Source organism: Narcine bancroftii, chromosome 3 (genome assembly GCF_036971445.1).
Source record: "Narcine bancroftii isolate sNarBan1 chromosome 3, sNarBan1.hap1, whole genome shotgun sequence".
Taxonomy (NCBI): domain Eukaryota; kingdom Metazoa; phylum Chordata; class Chondrichthyes; order Torpediniformes; family Narcinidae; genus Narcine; species Narcine bancroftii.
In genome coordinates this window covers 193,886,789-193,910,052 of record NC_091471.1, presented here as the reverse complement: position 1 = coordinate 193,910,052, position 23,264 = coordinate 193,886,789, and the positions used below count along the sequence as shown (strand labels likewise).

Here is a 23,264-nt window from a genome sequence, read left to right as displayed (position 1 = left end):
CATTTGGAGTGGGAGATTTTTCTGAATTTAAAACTATTACAAAATTTAGGTGGACAAGTAAAATTAAATATTTAGGTGTGTTTATGGATATGAATTATCAATCATTATATCAATTAAATTATGTACCTATATTAAAATGGATTAAAGCAGATTTGATTAAGTGGAAAGATCTTCCATTAACTTTGATTGGTCGGGTTAATTGTATTATTATGAATATTTTTCCTTGAATTCAATATTTTTTCTAGTCACTACCTTGTTCACCTTCTAAGGGTTTTTTTTCAAGATTTGAATAAAGCAGTGTGAGAGTTTTTATGGAAAGGTAAATTAGCTCAAGTGGCGTAGCATGGACTTACATGGAAGTATTGAATGGGCGGACTACAATTACCACATTTTCAAAACTATTATGAAGTGGCCCAGTTGAAGTTTATTAGTAGATTGATGGATTTAGATCAGCCTCCCAGCTGGGGTAAAGAGGAGATGGTGTGTATTTCTAGAGTTTAAATAAATGAATTTATATTTTGTTGGAATTTGATTTTGTTACAGCAATATGATATGCTGATATTGAAACATTTGTTAAAGATTTGGTTAAAAAAACAGGGTGTTAGGGTCGAAAGATAAATTATCAATTTTAACTCCATGTATAATAATCAGCTTATTCCTTTTTCAATGTTTAATAATTATTTAAAGATTTTGGATTCTAAAGGTATAAAGACAATACAAGATTGTTTTGTAGAGGGGGGAATTTCTTTCTTTTAATCAATTGAGAGAAAGATTTGATATACCTGTAAATTCTTTGTTTGAGTATTATCAACTTAGAGCTTTGATAAAAGATAATTATGGTAGAGAGATGATTTTAGCTACTTTGTTGAGATTTGAATCTTTGATTTCCTCTATACCTAAAAAGGGTTATATTTCAGTTATGTACAATTTGTTACAAGGTAGTATGGATAAGACAGATTGGGAGAAATCTAAACTTAAATGGGAGAGTGATTTAGTATTTATTTTTCCCAAAGATGATTGGGTGAATATGTGTCAGGACAATGTAATTAAATTGACTAATGTAAGATATGGAATGATTAATTATAATTTTTTACATCAATTATATTTGAACCTAGAAAAGCTAAAAAAAATATGGGTTTAGTAATTTGGATTCTTGTTTTAGATGTGGCTCATGTATTGAAACTTTTTTTTTACATGCTGTTTGGAATTGTGTTAAAGTTCAATCATTTTGGCAAGGAATTAAAGTAGTTTTGGAGAAATTATATAATTTTGTACTACCATTAGATCCAACAATTTTTTTGTTGGGAAATTTGTATTCATTAAGGGAAATGGGATTGGATAAAATTCAAATTGCTTTTGTACGTTTGGTGTTATCAGTAGCACGTAAATGTGTTGCTAGTTCTTGGAAAGATGATACTGAGATTAATATATCACATTGACATAATGAATTGAAAGCATGTATTGTTATGGAAAAAAATACTTATAATTTACATGATAATTCTTCTTTTGTTAGTAAGAGGTCTCTGTATTTGAAATATATGCATTTAGATATACTTTGAAATGTTATTAACATTTATATTATTTTCTTTTTATATATATAATCTATTTTTATTTTTGATCCCCTTAAGGGAGTTGACTGTGGGTATGGGAGAGTGGGATGGGTGTTAATGCAAAATCTTTTTTTTTATTATTTCTGTGCTGTATGTCATGTTTAATATTATTTTTTAAATAAAGTTTGAAAAAAAAGACCACCAAAATATCTGTCTGTTCCACTGACAAAAAACATTTTTGATCTATAACCCAGCCAAATGTAAATACTCATTATTTCTCCAGTAACTCCTAAATTATACTTTATTTGTGTTGGGTGTTTTTAAATGTCTCTGTAAAATTGCAGGAAGATTTTTTCTGAATGTGTACAAAATGGCAATGTCAGTCTGCTTTAATTCAAGGACCCCTCACAAAGCACCATTGCTACTGGTGCCAATAGAAAGATAGGATAGGAGAGCGAGCATGATCTTTGCCTGACAAAGCCTGGTCTGGGGACCTCTGTAGATGAAATTCATGGATGCAATGAGTTTATTTTCCCTAGTGCACACATGTCAAACTCTGGCCCGTGGGCCAAATTTGGCCTGCGATATAATTATATTTGGCCCGCAAGATCAATTAAAAAATGTATTAGAGCTGGCCCGCTGGCCGCCGCGCCAGTATAGCGCATGCACAGCTAATACTACAAATCCCAGAATGCATTGGCGTCAGCCCGCTAATCGCCCCCACCTCCTCTGTTTATGTTGCAGGGTCTCACCGTGGACTCTGGTTTTGGGGCCTGGCTGGTGTCAGGGGAAGCCAAGGCCGCTTCCCAGTGCCCGGAACCGGAGGCCTCGGGCCTGGCCTTGCCAGGTCCGTTGCCCACTCCCCCTCCCTGCCGCAGGCTGACCCGCGACTCACGGTGACGGGGCCGCTGATCCGCCGAGATGCCACCCTGCATTGAGAGCCGATGCCCCCGCACTGTCGTTGTCCAACCCGATCGCCCGTAAACCCCGCCCTCCCGCACACAGGCCTGAGTAAGTATTATGAACTTTAATCTCAGGATAAAACAATCTTCCAAAAGTTTCATGTCACAGTGATAAATATATTCCTGGTTAAAAATGGTTCTGCACCTGGATACAAGCTCATTAGGCATAAAACTTGAAAAGTATGTAAATCAAAGGATATCTGTACCAATGGAAAAAGGGCATGGCAAATAAGCCTGCTAGAGTTCATGCCCACAATCAGTCACCCATTTGATTGTTTCAGGAATCATGTTATTATCCCACATTCTCAATAGCCCTCAGATTTTACTATTCGACAGCACACTAGCAACATTTGACAAATCCTCTATAGAGAAATATTATTTATTGAATATTTTATTTCTCATTTGTTAATGCTTCTGGAAAGAGTTTATCCAAAACTATTATTAAACATTTATTTTAATAAGAAAAAGTTTAACATTACATATGTTGAAAGAAGAGAAAACATGCAGATGTTGTTGAAAATTTTCAATAAATATTTAGTTCGGCCCTCGACTTAGTCCAAGTTTTTAATTTTGGCCCTCCGTGAATTTGAGTTTGACACCCCTGCCCTAGTGGATGCATTTAGATCAAAGGGTCACATTCTCAGAACAATTAAAAAAAAACAATACTAGCAGAAATCATCAGGTTGAAGTAAAAAGCATACATCATCAGTTTGGGTCAAGACCCCACATCTGGACTGAGAAGGAAGAGGAAAGATTGGTAAGAATGCAGCAGTTTCAAAGAAGAACAGACAGAGACTAGTAGATAATAGTTCCAACCAGATAAGAGGGGAGATAGAACCATCAGGGCAAGGGGGAAGTGATTGGAAAGATGAACAAAGGATGAATGAACCATGGTTGGAAGGTGAGTATGTGTGTGTAGGAAAGCCATGAGGGAGTGGGTCAGCTGAAGTTCATATGATTGGGGTTGCAAGCTACCCAAGCAGAACATGAGTAGTCCCTCCAATGTGAATTTAGCTTCACCACAGCAAGAAGGCTCAGGACAGGTGGGGAGAAGAGCTAAAATAACATGCATCCAAAAGCTTGAGATGGCCATTGTTGACAGTGCTGTATCTCCACAGATGATTGCCTGCACCAATGTGCACCAATGGCACCGATCAGGTTGGAAGAGGCTTCTGCCTCACTTGGAAGGGTCGCTTAGGAGGAGGTGAAAGAACAAATGGTTGAAGGGGAAGGTGCCAAAGAACATGGAAGGATGCACTGGAAGGTCCAAATGGACCAAGGAGTTATGGAGAGAATGATCCCATGGAAAACAGAAAGGGAGGTGAGGTGAAGATATGACTAGTGAAGGGGCTGGCAGAAATGACAAAGGATAACATGACGCACAAGGAAACTGGTGGGGTGAAAGTTGAGGATCAAAGCTGTTCTTCCTGGAGACCTGAGCTGAGAACAGATGTGTGGGAAGTGGAGCAAATGTGTGTGAGGGTTCCACAGGGAGCCATGTGTCCAGAAGAAGGATCCTATTTCCGAAGCTGTAGAGCAGAAGCCTTATCTTCCTGATAGGCCTGTCTTTAGAGATGGAGCCAGAGTGATCTAGAAAAGGAAGAGAAATGTAAGAGTGAGCTTATGTGAATTGAGGGGTAAGTGGGAAGTTTGTGGCAGAGATGATGAAATTGATGTTCAATCATTAATGTAGCAGACATAGAATTGGCATATGTGCCTGAAAAAAAAGCAGAACTAAAACCATTCCACATAGCCAACAAAAAGTCAGGCACAGCTGGGCACATGTAGGTGCTTATGCAATATTCTTTGATCTGCAGAAAGTGGGAGGAATGGAACAAGAAGATGTTGATGGCAAGGACAAGTTCTGCCAGGCAGATGAGATGTTAGTGGAAGTGGATTACTTGTGCCTTTCTTCAAGGAAGAAATGAGGAGACATAAAAGTTTCCAACATTGGAGAAACCAAGAGCAGACAAGCAATCACTTTGCAGGGTACTTGTGCTCTTTCAGTAGCCATTTCAAGCTTCTAATTATATGTTATTTTCCATCTTCTTCCAACTCCTTTAGCCTCCTCCACTACCGTAGTGAGGCCAAATGTAAACAGAGAACAATACTTCATATTCTAAAAGGCTAGGCTGCAACCCTTTGGTATGAATATTGAATACATTCACGTCACTGCAGTCATTGTGCTTTCCAACCAGAAGCACACTCCCACACATCCACATGCCCACACAGATCTCTTCTCCCTTTGTTCATTTCCCTGACCCCCCTCACACCAAGTCCCATCTACGAACATTTCAACCATGACCTTCTACTTCTTTTCAATTAACTAGATTGAGTAGGCAGGGTTGCCCTTTATCACCGGCCTTGTTTATTTTGGCAAAAGAACCCTTGGCAGAGCTTATAAAATAAGATATTTAAGATTAAGGATATAAAGGTTAATCAAGAGGAATATCAAATTAATTTATTTGCTGATGATATTTTGCTTTATTTGACTGATCCTGTGAACTCTTTGTCTCAATTGCATGAAAAATTGCAAGAATATGGGGGAATGTCTAGGTGTAAAATTAATTGGAAAAAAATAGAAAATTGTTCAGGGTGACAATACTCAGTTTAAAATGGCCACTAAATTTAGGTGGCCAGATGCTGGAATGAAATAATTAGGTATTTGGGTTGATAATGATTTAAATATATAACTATTTATATATAATGTACCCGCGTGCTACTTGAAAGAAGATACGCACACATAGTGTAGTCAGGTTAAGCTCTGAGTTTTATTAGGGCTCAGTCCCGACTTTTATATTTGCACTGTTCCCGCTGTGCACCCCCCCCCCCCTTGGCTGATGTCATAAAAATCATAACAGAATGGATGTGGATAGACTATTTCCGTTAAGAGGAGGAAAGATTAAAACAAGAGGACATGAGTTAAGAATTAAGGGGCAGAGGTTTAGAGGTAACATGAGGAGGAACTTCTTTACTCAGAGAGTGGTAGCCGTGTGGAATGATCTTCCGGGAGAAATAGTGGCGGCGAAGTCAATTGTATTATTTAAGAAAAGGTTGGACAGGTATATGGATGAGAAGAAGATGGAGGGTTACGGGCATTGTGCAGGGAGGTGGGACTAGAAAGGTGTGTTTGGTTCGGTGCGGACTAGAAGGGCCTAATGGCCTGTTTCCGTGCTGTAATTGTTATGTTATGTTAAAAGCGGGTTTCCTATGTGCAAGTACTTTCCCATATAACAAAGCCCTTAATCCCCACATATTGTCCCTGTCTGTTGGCCATGCAGCAATGCCAGTGCCATTTTGGAGTCACTGGCCTTTAAGCTGCCCTTGCTGTTTACCCACCGGTTCGCTTGTTGAGGCCAGTGCCGCTGCGCAGGCTGCCAAGGGTTTGGTTGTGCTCACTGGCTGGAGTGCTAGTTTGATTGCTGCTGCATCAAGCTGCCACAATAAATTAAATTATTTACCTTTATTTAGTAAAATTGCTGAGGTACCTTACCTATTACTTTAGTAAGTAGGGTAAATTTTGTTAAGATGAATATTTTTCCTAGAGTTCAATACTTTTTTCAGTCGAAGCCCATTTCAATTCCTCAATAAAAAATTTTGAGGATTTAAATTTGATTTTTAAGAAGTTTTTATGAAAAGGGGAAATGGTGAGGGTTTCTTTGGAAAAATTGACTTGGAAGTTTGAATTGGGGGGGCTTACAACTTCCTAATTTTAAGAATTACTCTAAAGCTGCTCAATTCAGATTTATTAATGTATTGTTTAGTTTAGATAAAATTCCTGCTTGGGTCAATATAGAACTTAGTAAACGAGGAGAAATAAATTTACAGGATTTTATCTATAAATGGAATTCTATACTGCTGGTAGGAAGTAAGGAAACACTTATTTTGAAACATGATTGAATTATGGAATAATATTGATTACAAAATAGGTATGAAAGGTTTACTTTCACGAAAAATGTCCCTTTGTCAAAACAGACTTATTCCATTTTCTAGAGATAATCAATTTTTGAGGACTTGGATGCGGATGGGTATTGAAAGGATCGAGGATTGCTTTGAAGCTGGAAGATTTATAACATTTGAATGAATGAAGAATAAATGTAATGTACCTAGCTGGAGTGAATTAGAGTTATTGTTTTGTAATAGTAATGTAAGTAAATTTATTTCTGTAATGTATAATTTCCATCAAAGGAAAACCCCCAAAATTGGAGTGCATAAATCGAGATTAAGATGGGAAGTGGATCTAAACAAACAAATAAATGAGAAAGACTGGATGGAATTATGTAAGAATAATATCACAAAAATTATAAATGTTAGGTATAGGTTAGTTCAATATAATTTTTTGCTTCAGTTATGTTTGACTCCACAAAAACTAAACAGATTGAATTGTGCATTATCAGATTTATGCTTTATGTGTGGACATGAGATTGGATATTTTTTGCATTCTACCTGGCAGAGTGCTAAAGTTAAATATTTTAGGTTGAAAGTCATAACTTTTTGAAACGAATTACAGGGGTTAAGTTACCACAGGATCTGATGTTATTTTTATTGAGGAATATTAAGGTTATAAAATCTAAATTAAAATTAACTAGTTATCAAATTCAATTTGTACAAATTGCTTTAGCAGTTTCTAGGAAGGTATAGCAATATCATGGAAATCAGATACAGAGATAGGCATGGAAAGATGGGATGCAGAACTTAATAGCTGTATACACTTGAGATGATTACTTATAGTTTACAAAATAAATATCATGTATTTTGGAAAATATGGTGCCCATATTTACAAAATGTAGCTTTGTATATTTAATAGACTCTCTGAAGACCTCATTCTTGGTAATCTCCAATATTAGACTTTATGATATAAATGCTCTATTCCCTTGGCATTCTTTGGTCTTTTTTTCTATCTTTTTCTTCTTTCTAAGTGTTTTGGGGGGAGGTGAGGTGGGAGGGTGGGGGTGGGGGGGGGAGGATTTATATACCACATTTACAACTTTTTGAAATAACTTTTGAATTGAATGTAATGTAATTATTATTGTGGATTAAAATTTGTAAATAAAATATTAAAAAAGAATTCAACCATGACCTCCCCCTGCCCTCTCATGGATCTGGTTCTATCTGTCATCTACCAGACTCTGCCAATATTTCACCATATAAAGGAGAGGTGAGACAATCTCTCCTCTCTCCTGTCAGTTCTGATGCAAATGCTGTCTGTCCTTTTTTGCCACTACAGATGCTGCTTAACTCTCCTAAGTTCCTACAGTGCTTTATTTTTTATTCTAGATTGTAGCATATGTATTCTCTTCTATCTTCATATTCTCAGAATAAGGGGTAAACCATTTTTGGACAAACACGAGGAGAAATTTCATCTCCCAATGGTGCATATTTGAAATGTGTTCCCCAGAAGATTTTGGTGACTCATTCATTATGTTCACCAGAAAAAGTTATAGTTGTATTTATAAACATTCAGAGAATCAAAATTTATAAGGATAGTGCAGTAAAATATCTACTATTTTCTTGTTGACTAGTAGAGTGAGTCAAAGCAACTTCCACTAGTGGCTAACAGCATCCCACCATCAGACTCATCTCACCACCTCCCCTCCCTCCACTTCTCCACTTTCCATAAGGATCCCTCCTATCTTGATTTCCTCATCCATTCATCCCTTCTGACCAATCATGCCTTTGTACTGACCCCTGTGACTGCAGTATGTATCATTCTTGTACTTGCACCTCCTTCCTCACCACTACTTGGCACACAAAACAGTCCTTTCAAATCTATAGCTCATTTACTGCATTTGGGACAGACATCGGGGATAATTGACCAGACTGCCGGATCACTTAATTGAGGACCTTTCCTCTGTCCGGCTGCAACAGCAAGGATCTCCAAGTGGCCAACCATTTTAATTCCACACACCACTGACACACTGACATGTCTGTCCATGGCCACATGTGCTGCCATGGCCAGGCACCCCATAAATCAATCTTTGCCTAAATACTTCAATGACGTGGCCTCTGCAACAGCCTATGGCAAAATAAAACATCCACAGATTTACCTCCCTCTGGTTGAAAGAAAATCCTAGCATTTCAGTGCCCTCTTATCCTAGACTCTCCTACCATGGCAGACAACCATTCTGCATCTACTCTGTCCATGCCTTTCAACATTTGATGTTTTTCAGTGAGATCTCCCTTCATTCTCCTAAATTTTAACAAATACAAGGCAAAAGCTGTGAAAAGCTCCCTTGCATTCCTGGAATCATCGTTAGGGATCTCCTCTGAACTGTTTCACCATCAGCACATGCCTTCTTAAATAAGGGTCCCAAAATTGCTCACAATACTCCAAGATGAGGTCCTACCAGTGCCTTATAAAGCCTCAATATCACATCCCTGCTTTTATATTCTATTTTCCCTAGAAATGAATGCCAGCATTGCATTTTCCTTCTTCACCGTTGACTCAACCTGCAAGTTTACCTTCAGGCTATCCTGCATGAAGATTCCAAACAGTGGCAGAGGTTTCAATAACAGGAAGGAGTAAAATGGAAAGAACAGAACAAGTCTTGTTGGAGAAACTTCATTTACAAATGACTTGCTGGCTGTGAAATATTTTTCAATGGTTATGATATAAGAAATAGTTCAAAATTATTACCAGGTACAAATAAATCAAAAAGTTATAAAAATGATTGTTTAAAGGATTATATCTACTAAAAACATGAAAACACATAAACAATTAAACTGTACAAAAGCAATTGAAAAAAATATATAGCTATTTAGTTTCCCATCCTTACCTGCAGTTTTCCACCCTTCATTCAAATGAATGGGTTCAGGTGGGAAGTCCAGTAATGCAGAGTAGCCTGGAAATGCCCATTAGATCTCAGCCAATAGTTCAGGATTTCCACATTCAAGCAAGAAGGCTAAAACTGGTGTTGAGATGAGTGGACTTTCCATGTGGATCTGCCGTCTAAACCCAAAAAATCTGGGCCAAGAAATCCCTGCAAAATTTGGTTGACTTCTTGCTTTGGATTTACTTGAAATTGGGTAAAATTTCAAAACACAACTGACCTTGCAAAATGTTCTTTTAGATGTGTGAAAAGGACCCAAGTAAAATTAATGTGAATTTATTTCTTGTCCTTTGGGACCCTAAACCACAGTAAAAACATTTACCATTAGGCACAGATGTGCAATAACTTGGCAGTCTTTCTCTGAAGCCATACAGATCGCTGCAGGCTGAAATGGAAACAATATGTTGATGGAATAGAGATGCTCAGAGAGTTTTCTAGCTTTGTTGACAGATTGCTGGAACAAAGCATGAAAGTAAAGGAGGCTTAGTTTAGCCTTTCCAATTGTGCTAAATTTAAAGTGTATATTTGGAGTTCAGTTCCTTGGAGCAGAAAACTTCCTCCTCCAGCTCCCTAACCCCCCGCACCATCCAAGAATTTACCCTCAAATAAAGAAAAACCCTGACCAGGTCTAAGGAATAGCAATTGCAGCTCAAGATATTTTGCCTTATTCACCTTGTTTTGGGAGGATTTGAAATTAATTATATATTTTGCATTTAAGGAGCACATCTAAAAAGCAACAGATTCCAAAGGAAACAAAATGGCATTGATTCATAGAAATTAAAGCACTAACACTCAAGTCTGCAACCCACAAAATGATTCGATAACCATTGGTAACCATCTACTTGATCAAAAATCGCCCCACACTTCAATATTCATATTTCAGAATCAGAATTTTTTGTCCTGAACAAGTCATTGAATTTATTGTTTGGTGGCAGCATCACAGAGCAAATATTGCTTTAAATGCATTTTGAAAATAAATAAGTTAGTGCAGAAGTACGAGAAAGTGAGGTGTGTCTGCGGTTCATTGACCCTTCATGATGGCAGAGGGGAAGACACTGTCCTTGTGCCATGGGGTATTTGTCATCAGGCTCCTGTCCTTCCTTTCCAATTGTATTAGTGTGAAGAGCGCTTGGCCTGGGTGGTGAGCGTCCTTGAGGATAAAGGCAGCTTTCCTAAGACTCCACCTCTTGTAGATGTTCTTAATGGAGTGGAGACTGATTGATGCCCATGATGGTCCAAAATACCTGCAACATAGAATGTATTCACTCAGAAGTAAACTGTTCAGTATTAGGAATGACATTTAGTCAAGCCTTGTATCTCAACGCTTTGATCAATGCACATTATGAAATGTAAGGATGCAAGAATATAGATTAAAAAAAGATTAATTTTGATTTCAAATGTATCCCTTATTAATTTTAAACTTGGAAATTTGTGTTTGGAAGACAATGGACTGGATTTATAACAGCCTATTTTACATCTAATATATTTCCAAGAAGGAAGTAGAAAGGCCACATGATGCAAGGTCAAAATCTCTCTAAATTGTTTCATGGCAAGATGGTGATAATTTTTTTTTTGTTTCCATATCAACACCCATCTTAGTAATGGAAGACACATTCCATGAAGTTATTATGGAACAAAAAGCTAATCTAAGTTATTTTCTTGTAAAATGGAAAGCTTGCCAAATATCTTTGTCTGAAGGCAGTAGCACTTTAAAGGATTAATTGTTCTTAACAAGGCACAGACAAGTTTACTCAGGGGAAAATTCACAGTAAATTTCTTATATCTTTGATGCAGCCAATCCAATCTTGAATTCTGTGTCATTTCACTGGCTAATAGAACAGCTTTTGGAGATGTGTTTTGCATGCTTAAAAATTCCTCCTGGAACATGGATGAAGGAAGAGAAATTGCACTTTAAAAAAAGAAAGCAAAGATTGAAGGTCAGTACAAAAAAAAAGCTGTAATGTAACTTTGATTAAAGATAGAAAATGAAGATCAAATAAAAGAATGGAATAAAAATGAATAGCAAAAGAAAGGCAATAAAATGTTATAAGTTCTCTTCATTAAAAATTGCATTGAGCCTCCACTCTTTTGCTTTCATCTGTAATGTGGCAGCTGATAATGTTTGAAACAAAGATGTTAGTGTGCCTGGGATATCCTTTGAAAACTTACAAAATTAAAGAAAATTACTGCTAAAAATCAGTACTACATTTGATTAAGTCAATGGAAAAAAGGTTCTGCCTATTTCCAAGTACAGCAGACAAACAGGAGTACAGACATTTAAAAGCTATTTTCACTAAAATAAGAGGTAGCTTCAGGAAACCAAATACTGAAGCAAAAGGCTGGGAAATGTTAAATAATGTGAGAGAAGCTTCACATGCCAAAGTCATGCTGTGAGCATAGACACTAGGTTAAACTGACTACAGAATGTCCTATAGATGGTCATTTTTACACAACCTTTCAAAAGAGCAAATCTTGGCTTGAACATATGTGAAGCAGTGTAGATTGGCACTGGTATGCTGCATTAGATAGCCCACATTGTTATGACAATATGGATTGAATCAGTCAAGCATTTTCAAATATTGTACTCAAGCAACAAAAAAAATCAAGATATTGCTCTCAAGATGAGTTCATCAGAACACAACAGGATAGATAAATCTACTGCTACCAACACAATAGTACCAAGCAAACCAAACTCCAAACAATGTAACCTTTGTCTCAGCACCCCTCTCTACAATTGGATCCTGTCATACTGTCCCACACTCTGCAATCATGAGCTTGGTGATAGGATCTCCTCCACAATCATCGTCAACACCAGGGCACCACAAAGTTAGGTTCTCAGCCCCCTGCTGTACTCCCTGTACACCTGACTGTGGGGCCAAACACAGTCCCAACTCCATCCATAGGTTCAATAATGACACCACCTCATATACCTACCTCTGAGCATATACCTTTTAGAGTGCTTAAAGAACACTTTACATATCTTGGGGTTAAGATCACTATAAAATATAAAGATTTATACAAATCTAATTGTTCTCCTTTGACTGACTGTATGAAACAAAAACTTTCTAGATGGTCTCCATTGGCCATAACTTTATTAGTCATATTAATGCTATTAAGATGATAATTTTACCCAAATGTTCGTATGCGTTTCAAACAGTTCCACTTTTTTATTCCTAAATCATTTTTTGACAATATTAATACTAAAATTTCTTCTTGTATATGGAATAATAAAAAATGCTAGGTTGAGTAAATTTTATTTGCAGAAATTAAAGGAAGATGATAGTATGACTTTACTCAATCTTAGATTTTATTGTTGGGCAGTTAATATTTGATATATTGTTTTCTGGGTGTATTATTCTGACAAACCTGAATGTCCTCATTGGACAGATTTGGAATTGAAATCCATACGGAAATATTCATTAGCTTCGTTAATGGGGGCTGCTCTTCCTTTTACAATTTCTAAGATTAATAGACATACCTTTAACCCAATACTTAAACATACATTATGGGTTTGGTTTCAATTTTGCAAATTTTTGATGTAATTTTTTTTAGCTTATCTAACACTATTTATCTCAACTTTTTTTCTCATCATCCCATAATGGATCAAACCTTTTCTTTTAGGAAAAGTAAAGGTATTGTCCATTTTTCAGAACTGTTTGTAGATAGATGTTTGATGTCTTTTGATAGAATATCTAACAAATATAATATAACTCAGCAAATTTTTTTCAGATATATCCAAATTATGTTTTTTTTTGAATAAGATATTACCTAACTTACCTATATCATAGGGGCTTAATAGGTCATCTTTACACAAATTTATTAAAACTCCAATCAATCTCTAATGATAAAATTAGAGGAGCTTGGGAATTGGAACTTCAGTCACTTCTACCAGAGGAACCTTGGGAAAAGATCTTTGGAATGGTTAATACTTCCTCATTACGTGCCCAACACATTGATTCAGTTTAAAGTGGTACATCGGGTTCATATGTCGAAAGATAAATTGGCCTGTATCTTTACTAATGTTAATCCTATGTGTGATAGATGTAAACCACATTAAGGCTCATGTTTTGGTCTTGCTCTGTATTGAACAGTTATTTTCAAGACTTTGTCAATTATACTGGGCATTAGATTTTAACCTAATCCACTGCTATTTTTGGAATTATAGTTCCAGAGGTGGGCTGAGTTCCCACTTCTGCACATCAAGTTGTAGCTTTTACTACACTGTTGGCCGGAAGCGCCATTTTATTTAAATGGCAAGATCCAAATTCACTTACTTTGATGCAATGGCTTTCTCAAGTTATGTCATGTTTAAGGTTAGAAAAAGTTAGAAGTTGCACTTTTGATACCTCAGTTAAGTTTGAAGAGAAGTGGTGTCCTTTTATAAATTATTTTTGCATATTAATTTGTATTTCACCTTTACCCCTTCCGGACAGTTTTGGATTTCTGTTGTTTTTTTTTTATTGGCATAGTCCAGATAAATAGTTTGCATCGATCTGTTGTAGAGAATTCTCAGTTTAGTTTGCCAGCGTTTCTTTTGTTGTATTGCTTTTTTTTGTTGTTTATTTGGTAGGTTAGATGGGGTTGTAACAATATTTTTTTCTTTTTTATGAATATTCCAAATTGAGGAGAAAGGGACAATATTGTTCAATATGTTATAATGTTACACATTGTATTTATGTATTGCAATATATTGATATTTCTGTTTTTTTTTAGAATGATGCCTTCTTTGGAGGCAGGATCTCCAGCAATGACCAAGTGGAGTACAAAATGGAGATTGTGCCAGGACAACAATCTTCTCCTCAAATGTCAGCAAGACCAATAATGTAGCTACGGACTTCCAGAGGAGGGGAGGGACTTACTCCCCAGTCCATATCAATCATGCTGAGTTGGCGGTAATAGACAGCTTTAAGTTCTGAGGGCAAACATCTTCTGTCATTTGTCCTGGTCCACCCACGACAACATAAATGGCCAAGAAAGTGCAGCAACTCTCAATGCCTCAAGAGCTTGAGGAAAGTTGGCACGTCACCTGCTTCCTTTAACAACTTTGAGAGACGCTCTATTTAAAGAGTTCCATTGAAAGGGTGCATGGCTGCATGGTACAGGAAATGCCCCACCTACAAAAATTGTATAATGAATGTTGCTCAAGTCATCATAAGTCCCCCCAACCCTCCATCAACTCCATCTGTAACTCTCGCTGACTGGAAAAGCAGCCAACATATTAAAAGACACAAGAGATCAAGGATATTCACATCTCATATTAATACACCATTTATTTCTCTCCTGCCATTATCAGACTCCCGAATACACCCAAAAACAGTAAAGGTATGTTGCCTTTACTCCATGCTAACTGATTTCTCTCTGTAACACTGCATTTCTGAACTTTTCACTGGTTACTTGCTTGAATGTGTATGAGATATTTCATTGGTTTGCTCACAAAACAACCATCTTGGTACATTTCAAATAAACATGAACTTGAAGTTGGACTGGTGTTAAAGAAAGCCTGCACTGTAAGAAATCAACAGCAGAAAACACATCAGAACCAAGTAAATGTAAAACAGCTTTTTTGTAACACTAGCAGGAATGAAGGGGATTCAAGAGAGATTTCACCGACACGTTCTCTACTCTGAGCCCAACACTCAAAGGATGGGATTGTTCACCCTACATTTATACACAATTTGGGTAGTGGTCTGCATGAGACTCTCACGAGTTTCACACAAGCCTCACGCACCTGCATTTTGTGTTTTCCATTTCATGTTGCCTTGTAATGTCCACTAATGTCCTGGAAAAGTTAGAGCATCCTAAATTCAAGGCTTATTGACATACTTGTGAACTTAATTATCTTACTACCACATAGATGTTAAGAAAGCCACACGTGCACAAGCAGCGGTAACTGAAAAACTTGCCCAATCCATTAAGCATTTATTTAGCATATTCGTCAAACTTTTTCTTCCACAATGGTTAAGATGGATTGAAATGATTCAAAATTATTCTGGAATAATTATGCAACATTATACATTAAAGGCATTCTGGACTGTTTTAGATCAGCATTTCACAAAACAGCATCAATCCTCAAAAAGCAATCTGGTTCAAAGGTCACGACATTGTCTTATTAACATTTTCTTGTAGTGCAATTATTTTGCATTAATTCTCAATGTTTGCCATAGGTTTTGCCTTTATTTTCGTCTCTATCATTGAATGTGTTGATGTGGTTTTGTAGTGTTAACCATTCATTATGTCTGCACCAAAGAAAAGGTACAAGGACTGCCTAAAGAAATCTCTTGGTGCCTGCCACATTGACCACCGCCAGTGGGCTGATATCGCCTCAAACCGTGCATCTTGGCGCCTCACAGTTTGGCGGGCAGCAACCTCCTTTGAAGAAGACCGCAGAGCCCACCTCACTGACAAAAGGCAAAGGAGGAAAAACCCAACACCCAACCCCAACCCACCAATTTTCCCCTGCAGCCGCTGCAACCGTGTCTGCCTGTCCCGCATCGGACTTGTCAGCCACAAACGAGCCTGCAGCTGACATGGACTTTTACCCCCTCCATAAATCTTCGTCCGCGAAGCCAAGCCAAAGAAAAGAAATGTCTGATTCCAGCAGCAGTTAACCATGCCTGTGTCTTGAAAATGAGGGTCAGGAGGCTGTTCAGGTCAGGGAGCATCACTAGTAAGCTGCATCTGATCCTTCCACATACACTTTCAACACGGGCCTTTGGTTGGTGATCAGGAGCATCAATCCCTGTGGTCTTATCCTCCCTTTTTGTGGGATCCTAAAGCCAATTTTATCACCGTTCCTGACCAAGGTGAGGAAATTAAGGAGTCAGCTTGACACATTTCTGCTTTGCTGCCAATCAGTGAAAGAACTTACTGAGAAGTCAGCAGAGCCTAAGTTTTCTTTAAACTTTTGATCATTAGTGATGGCATTGGTATTCTTCCTTTATGCTTGTAATGCATACATTTACACTATTCCATATTGTTTATGCATTAATATGTATATATATATATTTTTTTAAATGGTGGTAATAATTCAATTGAAATATCTCTGAATGTTTCAACCACACAAATAATCAGGACAAAAAATAATGTGTAAATCATCTGGGGCAGGGATTCTCGACCATTTTGATGTGACTTGTTCAACCTCAGGAAACTGCACACCATTCATCTCCATGCCCCCAACCCACTGATATCATAGGCTGCTCATTTTAAAAGGTTAGGGATATCTGTGATCATGATGGATGGTCGGTAGATCAATGGCTGGTGCACCTTATATGCTGAGGTGTATTTTTATTTATCTTTATTTAGGATTTTTTTTAAACAAATATCACCTTCATACAAGTTAAACTTCATGGATTCCTAACATTTTTGGGCATTCCTCTGAGAAGGTTAGGATGGGGTTGATTGTACACCACAAGGCGATAAGTTGAAATAATCACTTGAAGATTAGATTGAAACTCAACCTTGTGATTAGTTGTGATGTAGGATTTGGGATAAATTGGGTTTGAGGTTGGGGACAAACCATCTAGTTCAAGTTCATTATCAGATGTTCCAAAGTGCAGTGAGAAAGTTTGTTTTACAAGCAGTCCTAACAGACATTCCCTACATAGTGTATTAAGTAAAAAAAAACAGTACAGAATTGCACAGTTGCTGAGAAAGATCAGTTGGTGCAGAACAAAAACAACAGAATTATTTTCGGGTTCATTCAGGAATCTGATAACAGCAGGAAAGAAAGTTTCTTTTAATCTGGTGGTGTGTGATCTCACACTGATGAATCTTCTTCCTGAAGAGGAGGGGGATGAAGGAAGTGTGGGATGAGTCTTGTGGTAGCAGCAAAAAGACACAATACACAAAAGACTGTACCACAGGCTTTATTCTGCTAAAAGTCTGTGCACACCAGTTTCAGCTGTGGTGGCTCCTGAGTGACTGGCTCAAGAGGGGCCGGCTCAGGCTTATATTCAGGTTGGCTGATTGACAGCTGGCCAGGTGGAGTCAGCCTCCAGGTGGTCCTTCTGCAGGTACAGAGATCGCCCCCTGTAATAGGCTAGTGGTTGTATCACAACAAATATCTTGACTGCTATTCCAAGGTATATGGCAGTATAGATTGAGTCAACAGAACAGAGGAGGCTTTGTATGATGATCTCAGCTGTGATCACAAACCTTCTCTGAGGTTTCTTCTTATTTTGGGCAAAGCAGTCCCTACATCATGCAGCAATGCAACGTGACAGGATACTTTCAATGGTGCATCTGTAGAAGTGGTTAGAGGATGCACGTGACATGCAAAATGTTCTCAGACTTGTGAGGAAGTTAAGGTACACTCTCTTGTCACTACAACAAAATGGAAGGGTCAGGATAAGTCACTGGAGGTGTCTATAGCTTGGAAGTTAAAGCTGTGTTCTCTCTCCACCATATTTCTGTTAATGCGAACAAAGGAGTGAACTCCACCCCTCTTCCAATTGTCTATCACTAGTTCTTTAGTTTTGCTGACATCAAGGGAGTGGTTGTTGTCCTGGCACAAAGCCACACTATCTCCCTTCTATATTGTTGGAGATCCTGCCAATTTTTTTTATATTAAACATACAGCACTGTCACAGGCACGTCCGGCCTCCAAGCTCATGCTGCCCAAATACAACAACCCCTGTATATTTTGAAATGTGGGAACTGGAGCTCTCAGAGGAAACCCATGCAGACAGAGGGAGAATGTACAAACTCCTTACAGACAGTTCCAGATTTGAACCTGGGTACCTAAAGTCACACTAACTACTACATTAACCATGCTACACATGGTGATATCATTTGTTTTTTTTAAATTTAAAAGTTTTCCATAATGTAATCATATCAAAGTACAAAATATAACAATCAAATATTCATATCAATTCTATTACATGATGATGTAAACCCCAACACTCCACCCCTCCCCCACTAAACTAACCCCAAAAGAACAAAAAAAGAAAAAGAGAAAGAAGGGAAAAAATGAAATAAGTAAGAAAACATAAGAAAAGTAAAAAACTAGAAAAGAACAGAAACCTGGTTGCCACAAATTCCCCCTTCACCATACAAAATTAATCATTTATAACTTTTTTAATACTTTCAAGGTGGTTAACAAAGTTAAAGGCTTAAGAAATTCTATAAATGATTTCCCTCAATTATTAAATGCAGGTCCCAAATAAAAAAATACATCATATTTTTTTTCTCAATTTATAAGTGATCTTCTCCAAAGGAACACAGCTGTGGATCTCTGTGTTCCAACATTCCATACCCAAGCGGGTATCTGATTTCCATGTCACTGCTATACATTTTCTTGCTACTGCTAAGGCATTCTTTAAACATTTTTTTTTGATGTGTATATGGTTAAAATTTCAGTCTTATCTCCTCAATATTACCTAATAAAAATAACATTGGAAGTTTGTGGAAATTTAATTCCCATAACGTGTTTGAAATAAAATGCCAAATTTGACCAATTGAGTCTCAATTTGGAGCAAAACCAATAGAATGTTAAAAAAGTACCCATCTCTTGATCATATCCAAAAACTGATGTGAAAAATCTGATTTCAATTTTTTTATCTTTTGCAGAGTAAGATATAGCTGATGTAAAAAATTGTATTGAGCTAGCCTATACAGTATTTGTCATACTATCCCGACACAACTCTGACCAATTTACTTAATCAATATTAACATTTAAATCTGTCTCTCAACCTATTCTGGACTTGTGTATCCTCTGTTTAATAGTTCCCTTCTGCAATAAAGTATACATAGCCAAAATAAATTTCCTTATGTATCTACTACATATCAATATTTATACATCACCACAATTCATTAATGACATTATTGGACCCAGTTTATCTCTTAAATAAGCCCATAGTTGATAGTAACAAAATAAATGTTGTATCCCATATTTATTTTTAATTGATTAAATGTCATTAAACTTCTTCCTACATAGCAATCTTGTATATATCTAATTCCTTTCTAATACCAAATATTTAAAAATTGGTTATTCATTGAAAATTGTATAAATCAGTTTACATGAAAGGCATTTTAGACTGGACACACTCCTCATTCCATCATTTACTTTATTCCAAATATTAATCAAATGCTTCAGCAAGGGTGCTTCCTTTACCCACAAGATAACTTTGCTTCCCATTTATATATAAAATCTTTTCATTTCCTCTCTCCTATTTTATCAATTTCTATTTTAATTAATACTGGTTTTTCTTCCTCATCAAAGATGGTATTTTTTCCAATGGAATACATGACCTCAATTCCATATACAATCTCTGCATTCCCAAATCAATCTTATTTTTCCAAGTGATAGTTATACATTTTCTTGCTACAGCCATTGCCAACCTTAAAAACGCAATTTGATACTTAGTCAACCTCAAAGTCAAACTCAATATTTTGACATTACCTAATAAAGATAATGTTGGATCCATGGGTAATTGAATCTTTAAAACTTACTCTAAAAATTGCTTAAGTAGTATCCAAAAATAATGAACCTTATCACATAACCAAGTTGAATGTAAAAAAAGAACCTACTTCTTTAAATATATAAAACATAAATCTCAAGAGATTAATTTATATTTCTTTAATTTCTGAGGAGTTAAATATAATTGTAAAAATTATAATGAACAAATCTATATCAAACATTAATAATCTTAGTCATACTATCCTTATATATTGATCTCCAATCATGTTGATCAATTTTAATTCCCAAATCTTTTTTTCCCAATTAAATCTTTTTATGAATATCTAATTTAAACATTTCAGAAATATTTTAATCATATTCCCTGAGAAAAATTTCAAAATTTGATTGTCTTTGTAATCTTAAAGTATGTCCAAAATTATCTAATATTAAAGCCTTAACTTGAGAATAACAAAAAAGGTATCATTTAGAATTTCATATTTTTCTTTCCATCTTTGAAATTAAATAAAATAACCAGCTTAATAACAATCTTGTACTATTTAAATTCTGATTCCATATTTTCAAAAACTGATTATTAAAAGGAAAAAAAGGTTTATTCTGATATAAAGGTGTCTTACCTGAAATTTTCCTGTGATTTATCCTAATCCATAATTAAATTAAATGTCTCACAATAGGTGGATCATGATTAATGATTAATAACTTTGTATTCAATTTATAGATAAATTGTGCCATATTTTTCTTGCCAATATTAGTTAACTCAATATTAGCCCATATTAACAGATTATCCAAATCAAATATTCTATTAATAAACCTCAATTGTGCTGCTTTATAGTAACTTTGAAAATTTGGGAGTTGTAAACCTCCCAATTTATATTTCCAAGTTAATTTTTGTAAAGATACCCTAACCATTTTACCTTTCCACAAAAACTTCATAATTATAGAACTTAAATCTTTTAAAAATCCTGAGGAACTTTACAAGAAATAGATTGAAAAGATACTGAATTCTAGGAATAAAAAACATTCATCTTGATACAATTAACCCTACTTATTAATGTTATAGGTAGGTCTTTCCATCCATTTAAGTAATCTTTAAATTTATAAAATAAAGGTAAATAATTTAATTAATATAATGATCTAAATTATTATCAATTTTAATACGTAAATATTTGATTTGATCTGACCATTTAAATTGAATATTTTTTTTACATTGAGTATAATCACCAGCAACTAATAGCAAAAAATTAATTTTATAATCTGATATTTGTCCATATTGTTTCAATCTCTCATATAATAACCTTAATGAATCTTATGGTTCTGTTAAATAAATCAAAACATCATCAGCAAATAAATTAATTTTAATTTTTTCAGAATGTATTCTATTGCTCTTAATATTTTCATCCTGTCTTATCAATTGTACTAAAGGTTCAATGGCTAATACAAACAATGCCGGGGACAAAGTGTATCCTTGTCTAGTAGATCTCTTTCATAATAAAGGCAATAATACTTAGCCATTTGTCACCATTCTGGCAAAAAGGTTTTTATATAAAGATTTAATCCAACTAATAAAGATTGGTCCAAGCCTAAATTTTTCCAATACTTTAAATAAAAAAAAACTACATTCTAACCTATCAAATGCCTTTTCGGCATCTAATGATAAGATCATTGGTAAGTTGGTAATTAGTCAAACTAATTAATTTTGCAATTTTATCTGCAGGATAATGATTTTTACAAATCCATCCTGATCTAAACTAATTAAACTTGGTAAATAATTCACCAACCTATTTGCTAAAACCTTAGCTAAAATTTTATAATCAACATTTAATAAGGAAATAGGCCTATAAGACTTAGTTTTAACACATCTCTATCTTTCTTAAGAATAACTGTTATAATTGCATTAGAAAAGGAATCTGGTAAAGAATGAACCTCTATTGCTTGTTTCAGGAAATCCATTAAAAGAGGCATTAATCGATACTGAATTTTTAAATAAAATTCCAATGTAAATCCTTTTTCACCAGGAGACTTTCCATTCGGCTTAGATCCACGGATACTCTTCAAAATAAAGTATATCTCCTCAATAGAAAAGAAATAAACCCCTAAAAAAGATTAAGAAAAAAAAACGCAAAAAGCATAAAAAAAACATTGCTTTAACAGTACTACCTTCCTCTATTTTACAGGAAGTGATCAAGCGACCAACGCCACCAAGTGACCAATGACTTCGGAAGGAGAAATAAGCAAAACCATATTTCCTGAACAGAACAATAATAAAACCCACTGTAATTAACAGTATTTCAAGTATGATAAGCTGCCTCTGTGTTTATTAACTCGATCATCATCAGTATCAGTTTCAGTTAGTTCATGACATTCCATCTTCTGTAAACCATTTTTTTCTCTTTTCTTCAGCCAACTCCATTCGTTGAGAAGATTGATCTTGACTCTCCTATTTATTATCAGTCAATGAATTAACAAATAAAAGAGCATCATCTTCATCGGTAAAAAATTGCGATTGAAATTCGCCATAAAATAACCTTAAGTGTAGCAGGAAATCTAAAAGTGAATATATATCCCCTTTTCCCATGATGCAGCCTTGGCAGGATTAAATTCCTTGTGACATTTAATAATGGTTTGACTCAGATCTGCATTAAAAAATACTCTATTATGCTTTCTCGCATTTTGTACTGCAACTCATTTCTTTATCTTGATAATGTAAACACCTAATTAAAATAGAGTGTGGCAGTTGACCAGGAAAAGGTTTCTTCCTAATAGATTCATGAGCTCTATTCAACTTGAAACCATTCTGAAAATATTCCTTTCCCAAAACGTCAGGAATCCATTTCTGAAAAACTGTACCAGATCCAAGCCTTCAAAATCTTCAGGCAAACCCACAATCTTCACATTATTTCTTGGCTTTGATTTTCCAAAACATCAATTTTTTCTTAACAAATCATTTCTCTGAACTTCCCAAGCAGTAAAAGAATCTTCAAGCTTGACAACCATATCTTTACATTGCTCTACATCAGGGGTCACCAACCCCGTTCCCTTCGAGAACCCGGTCGCCCTCAGGGACCACATGAGTCGCCCACGGGTCTGTTCTAAAATTTTATTTAATTGTGTTGCTATTCTTTTTGAATCACACTTGCATTGATGTAGATTTGAAAATGAAAATACAAGTACACAATCCTTTATCCAGACATCTAAAATCCGGAAAGCTCCAAAATCTGGCAAGTGGGGAGAGAGACTGTAGCGTGAGTTGGGTGGACAGGAGACCTGCAGTGCGAGTCAGGCCGCAAGGGGGGAGACAAACAATGTGAGTCAGGCCATGAGGGGGGAGACCGGCAACGCGAGACAGGCTGGTGAGGGGGTGGGTGGGGGAGATGGCAGCACGACTGGAAGGGGGTGGGGTGGATATGGCAGCACCCTTCAGGTGGGTTTAAATCTGGCTTTCCGAAATCCAGAACGCACTGTCCCCCAAGGGTTCCGGATAAAGAATTGTGTACCTGTATATAAAAAA

At 36.1% G+C, this 23,264-nt stretch overlaps 1 long non-coding RNA gene across 1 annotated transcript in view; it reads right to left on the bottom strand.

Annotated features, from left to right (window-relative positions):
- Nucleotides 1–10,257: 10,257 nt before the first annotated feature.
- Nucleotides 10,258–23,264, bottom strand: part of LOC138756341 (uncharacterized) — a 41,560-nt gene continuing 28,553 nt past the window's right edge. The window contains exon 3 of the long non-coding RNA XR_011353008.1: nucleotides 10,258–10,586. This is a non-coding gene — a long non-coding RNA (uncharacterized lncRNA). The remainder of the gene's footprint in view (nucleotides 10,587–23,264) is intronic.